The sequence below is a fragment of the Gadus morhua genome, chromosome 4 (genome assembly GCF_902167405.1).
Source record: "Gadus morhua chromosome 4, gadMor3.0, whole genome shotgun sequence".
Lineage (NCBI taxonomy): Eukaryota > Metazoa > Chordata > Actinopteri > Gadiformes > Gadidae > Gadus > Gadus morhua.
In genome coordinates, this window is record NC_044051.1 from 20,853,634 (window position 1) to 20,859,633 (window position 6,000).

Genomic DNA, 6,000 nt, shown 5'->3' on the forward strand with positions numbered 1-6,000 from the left:
CATGCAACCAGTGCAAAAAATACATATGCAATACACACACAGTGAGACTCTGCCCCTCATGTGTGGTATAGTCTGATATACGTATAATGGCCGTGGTCAAAGGCTTTAATGTGTTGTTCAGACAGATGTTATTGAGTATGTTTCAATTTCTAATGATGTTGATTATTTCCCAGTTATGCCTGTTTTATGAGGCATTTCCTTATTTTGTTGCATTTTAATACAAAAAGAAACAAAAACGAGTGGCACCTCTATTCATAAATGTGATTTAACAAAGGTAAAGTGAACAAATTTAACATATGTGTTGTTTATATTACTTGCAATTGGGATGAAGTAACCATCTGGTGAGTATTTAAAAAAAAAAGCTTGATTATGTTGAATTAAAAGGCAATGGGTCCACCAGACCCAGCAGCACCTCCTGTGTAACAAAAACACGAACACCCTATGAGGGTTAAACATAATAAAACAGTCAGAATTAGTGAAAGTGTTCTGAACCCTAGAGAAGTGGCAATGAACGACCCGCTCTACGAGTCAAGCAGGTTTTGGATCCGAAACGTTTAGCCCAGGGACAGTCAGACAACAGCAGCCAGACAGTCTGGTTCTAACACTATCATGCAGGGCCTTTGCAGTCGTTTTCGCAAGACCTGTCATCCCATATCAGCAAGAGTTCATTCGTATTCTGTGCGAGGGCTGGCTCTCTCCAGGCTAGTTTGATCAACGTATATATGGTAGAACATGAAGTACACACAGGTGGAAAGTATTCAATTCAATTCAATTCAATTCAATTCAAATTACTTTATTTTTCCGTTAGGAACTTCAGATGTGGAGGAGCAGCAGGGTGTGTCCATACCCAACAGTACATACAATAAACAAAAAAAACACGCACACACGCGCAAACATACACCATAAGCCCTGCAGAAAATAAAAATAAAAATCCTTGCCTAAGCCTAATAAATAAATAGCATTATTACCTCCATAGTGGAGGATAAATGAATAAATTATTTAAAAAGATTCCAGGTATTAAAACAAGAGGATACCGTTCAAGGAGGGGTTAAACCATTCAAGAGTCTTATGGATGCCGGGACAGAACTTGACAGGGCTCTGTTTGTCCTTACTGTAGGGGCTCTGTATCTGCGGCCTGAGGGTAAGAGGGAATACTGTCTGTGTAGAGTGTGTGTGATGTCAAGGGTGATTTGTGTTGATTTTTGCTTAATCCTTTTGTTGCATATATTGATGAGGGATTCCTGCTTTTGTCCAATTATTTTGCTGCTCAGTTTGATGATTCTGTTTAGTGGGTTCCTATGGATGTTGGACAGTGCTCCAAACCAGGAAGTGATGTTAAAGGTCATTATGGATTCAATGAAACATCAGTAGAATGCTGTCAGAACGGATTGGTAGACCTGGAGTTTGCGGAGTTTGCGAAGGAAAAAGAGACGTCGCTGGCACTTGGAGTGGATGATATCAGTATTTGTTTTGAAGTTGAGTTTGTGATCGATTGTTGTCCCAAGTATTACAGTATTACAGAGACCATATCACTGGTTACAAAGGAAAATCTTCAGCCTTAGTCCCCCGTTTCACAAGGTCCAACACCAAATCACCTCACTGGCCAAGTAGCCCCTAAGCTCAGCCATAACATAAGGACCAGGACAAAAAGGTCTGAAAATAATGTGTGCAAAAATAATACAATGTGTGAATGGGTGCATATGGATGTGAAGTTGTGATGTATAAAGGTGACATACATATCGCACTATATATATATGGGATATATGGGATGTATACATATATATATATATATATATATATATATATATATATATATATATATATATATATATATATATATATATATATATATATATATCTCACTAACCACTGGTGGTGGTTAGTGAGGTCCCCCCTTCACTGTAAAAGCGTCTTTGAGTGTCTCCAAAAGCGCTATAGAAATTCAATCCATTATTATTATTATTATTATTATGTATGCACACATTTACTAACACACACACACACACACACACACACACACACACACACACACACACACACACACACACACACACACACACACACACACACACACACACACACACAAACACACACACACACACACACACACACACACACACACACACACACACACACACACACACACACACACACACACACACACACACACACATACACCACACACAGACACACATTTGTGTGATCTGTGTGATCCAGTCCTGAACAACTGAATTATCCTTGACAGTTTTGTTGTGAGCGATACAGATTCACTCAGCAAGGACTTGACTACTCAGAGTGTAGAAGCATTCAGGGGGTCAGGTTGAGCCAGGTTTCTAATTCAGCGTGGGAAGCCAGCTTTCAGTAAAGTGCGCAAAAAAGCTTTTCAAACAAAACCACAAAATAACATCTGTCTCTCTCTCTGCGTCCTCCCTCCCTATGTTTGTCCTCCATTGAGAATTGTTGCATTTCAAGCATCTGTGATTGACAGGCAATGTGGATTCCCAGAACCAATGAAGGAAGAGATTCCCTGATTGGTTAGCCGGTTATTGCTACAGCACCTTTAACTTGGGTTCAATATCAGAAAACTGGGTACCATTTCAATCAAAATTCCTATCTATGGTTTGGCCTCCTCCTATAGGGCCTGAGATTTGCAATAAACACCCCAAGGTCCATGAGGAGATAACACGTGAGGCTCAACAGGCATTGGTTGGATTGGATATGACCAGTGTCTTACAAAATAGAACATAAATATGCAGATCAGGCTGTAATTGTCTTTAATATGGCCTCATCGGTGGTTTACCGTTAAAAAATGAAATGCCAATATACAGGATTAGAGTCTTGTTATATTTGAAACATTATAAGGCCTGTAAGTGTGTTTTTGAACACTCGATACCTTGTAAAAAAGGTTTTGCAACATTGAAAAAGGAGCATATAGCCTGAAAAAAAGTTTCAAACAACTGCAAAAAGGATTTTATGTTCTATTTTTCCTTCTTCATAATTTTCACCAACAGATTTTCAAAGTTTAAAATATTTCACCAGCACATCTGCAGAGTTCCAAATCTGAAACTGTTCTCCCTGTGTATAATTTTGTTTCCCGGTTTTTGAAACCTTGTAAATAGGGTTCTGCAAACAGGTGTTCATACATTGAGAGAAAAGTTATGAAAGATTTAATATTTAATATAAGAAAGTTAATATTTAATTTGAAAAACATGTAAGGTTTAAATTTACACCATTGCAATGTATTTATTCAGAACTGAGTTGTAAGCACTGACCTTAAAGGTCCCATGGCATGCTACTTTATGGATGCTTTAATATAGATATGAGGGGACCCCTAACACATTATTTGAAGACGTTCCCGAAATTCAGCCGTGGTGCAGAATTACAGCCACTACGAGCCAGTCGCACATTGAGCTTTCCCCAAACGCGCTGTTTCGGTGTCTGTAGCTTTAATGCAAATGAGGAGGAGAGAGGCAGTTCAAGGAGGAGGGTGGGGGTGTGGCCCTGAGCAGCTTGCGGCCACGGTACCATGCGCTCTGTTTACAGTGGATGTATCGCAATGGCGAGGCGCACACAGCCTTTGGCCGTGTTCTATAAATATTCTAGAACACTCCGGATGCTCCAGCGGGAGTCCTGGAGCTCTATATCTTAATTATATCATATTATACATAGATATCTAAATCATATAATATATATTATCACGACCAAAAGCTGTGTGCGCCTCCAGATGATATTATAAATCTCAAACGACTGCGTCGGGTTCTCCGACGTCTCCGGTTCTTCCACTTCCACATCAATCTGAAGTAAACTGAACCGCATGCTGCCCGCTGCCAGCTGCCCGCTGCCGGGTGGTGGTGCCTCGCGGCAGCGGGCGGCGGGCAGCATGTCGCAGTTCATGTACTTCAGCGAGTCAAAGCCAAAGTTCCTCTCCCCCATTTCCTACTCAACCATGGCTGAGAAAACCCTGACTACAGTCTCGTTGTGGATATACCAGAGACGTCAAAGAACCAACGTGTTGTGCGCCATAACACCAACAGCAGAACGGTTATCCAACACTTGCGTTATAGTGTGTGTAATCACAAACACACACACATGTGGCGCTCGCACGGTCATAGCTCATTGTCTCATTGGCGGGCCAGATTCTCTGGGCGGGCAAGGCAGAGAGACGGAAGGTAACTTGGCCCTTTATGACAACATATGGGGCCACATTCCAAGTCAGCACTTCCATTTTTTCAAAAGCGATCAGGATACCTAGTGCTCGTTTTACACCGAACACAAGTTTTAGCCACTGGGGGACGAAAGGCAGGCTAGGGGAACTGATATTATGTTAGAAAACCTCATAAAGTGAGTTTTTCATGTCATGGGACCTTTAAGGGATTTGACCACACAGGCTCAAGTTTATGAGTCACAGTGTTCTGGCGCTGATTTGTTTTGAAACTCTGAAACTCCTTCGTCCTTCAAAAAACCTTGGTTTACTTTGTACACCTCGTTCCTACACGCAGGACAATTTTGCTCTAAACCTATTCATTGCTCTCTGCTGACGTACAGTCCAATCATATGTGCCGTTGACCGGGCTGTGCGGGATTGACCATTGATCGCTTTGTTAGTCGCTTGGCTGGCTGCTTTTGGTCGCTGTGTATTTTGCGATGTTTTCAAATAATGTATTTTATATATTATATATAGCCTCTTTGTTTTGTTAAATGTCATGAAGTCTAATATGTTCCATTGGTTCTTAGTTATAGCGTCATGTATCTTGATATGAGTATAACAGCGGTTAAAAGTGTGGGCACAGTGGTCAAAGCAGTAGTAACGCTATTTGTAATCAAGAGGTTGCCCGTTCGATCCATTTTAACGTCAGGTTTTGTTTTGCTCTTTTAGTCCAAGTGATTGGTACAATCGACCTCTTTCATTTGAACATTTTAGTATGAGTTAGTACGATAGAATGATAATTATAGGCGTAGAGCGTCGCAACTCTTTTATGATCGCAACACTTTTTATTCAGACAGCCAGCCAGAGCCAGCAGCCAGCCGCAGCCGATAGCCAGCAGCCGATAGCCAGCAGCCGATAGCCAGCAGCCGATAGCCAGCAGCCGATAGCCAGCAGCCGATAGCCAGCAGCCGATAGCCAGCAGCCGATAGCCAGCAGCCAGCCATGGCTACACCATTCATCCACGCTCCAGCACCTTTGTGTCAGAGTTTCAAAACGAATCAGCGCCAGAACACTGTCAATAATTACTAGACTCGTAAACTTGCCCCCGTGTGGAGTTTTCAAACACAGACTAACAGGCCTTTGAAAAAAAAAATCTTGTTTAAATTATGAAAGTATTCTAATCCCATAATTTTGCACCTGTGTGTGTGTGGCCACATCTCTGAAAAGTCAGTGCTGAAACTAAATTCTGAATATTGCAATTGTGTAAATTTACACCTTACACGTTTTTCAAAATGAATATCCACCCTTTCAAAAATGTTCCCTCAATGTATGAACACCTGTTTTCAGAACCCTATTAACAAGGTTTCAAAACAGGGAAATTATATTTTACACTGGGAGAAGTGTCAGAATTGAAACTGTAAAAATGTGCAGGTGAAATATTTGTAACTTTGAATATCTGTTGGTGAAAATTATGAAGAAGGAAAATTGCACACAAAATCAAGTTTGCTTGTTTGAAGGCTAGAATATATATCTTTTATTTAGGTTATGATCTTTCTTTTCAATGTTGCAGAACCTTTTTTTATAAGATGTGGAGTTTTCAATCACAGATTAACAGGCTTTATAAACTTGTTTTTCATGTTTGTATTGTGACAGGATTCTAATGCCATACCAATACAGCAAAATTGTTATTCAATGAGAGTGTGTGTTATTCAATGATATATGTGGCCTATATTTGGAGTCCTAGCAAATAAGGCGTGACCCAAAGGTTCAGTGGGGGATCCGGTTAAAGTTTCACTCGGTTGGAGGCGGCTCGTAGTTTGTGTACCAAATGTGCACCATTGATATTTGCAACGT

At 40.7% G+C, this 6,000-nt stretch overlaps 1 protein-coding gene across 1 annotated transcript in view; it reads left to right on the forward strand.

The window, feature by feature from the left end:
- The first annotated feature begins 5,941 nt into the window (after positions 1–5,941).
- The window catches only part of dmgdh (dimethylglycine dehydrogenase), a 15,865-nt gene continuing 15,806 nt past the window's right edge, over positions 5,942–6,000 (forward strand). Inside the window, exon 1 of the mRNA XM_030353991.1 lies at positions 5,942–6,000. This exon is cut by the window's right edge and continues 179 nt beyond it. The gene's annotated coding sequence lies outside the window, so the exon portion shown is untranslated.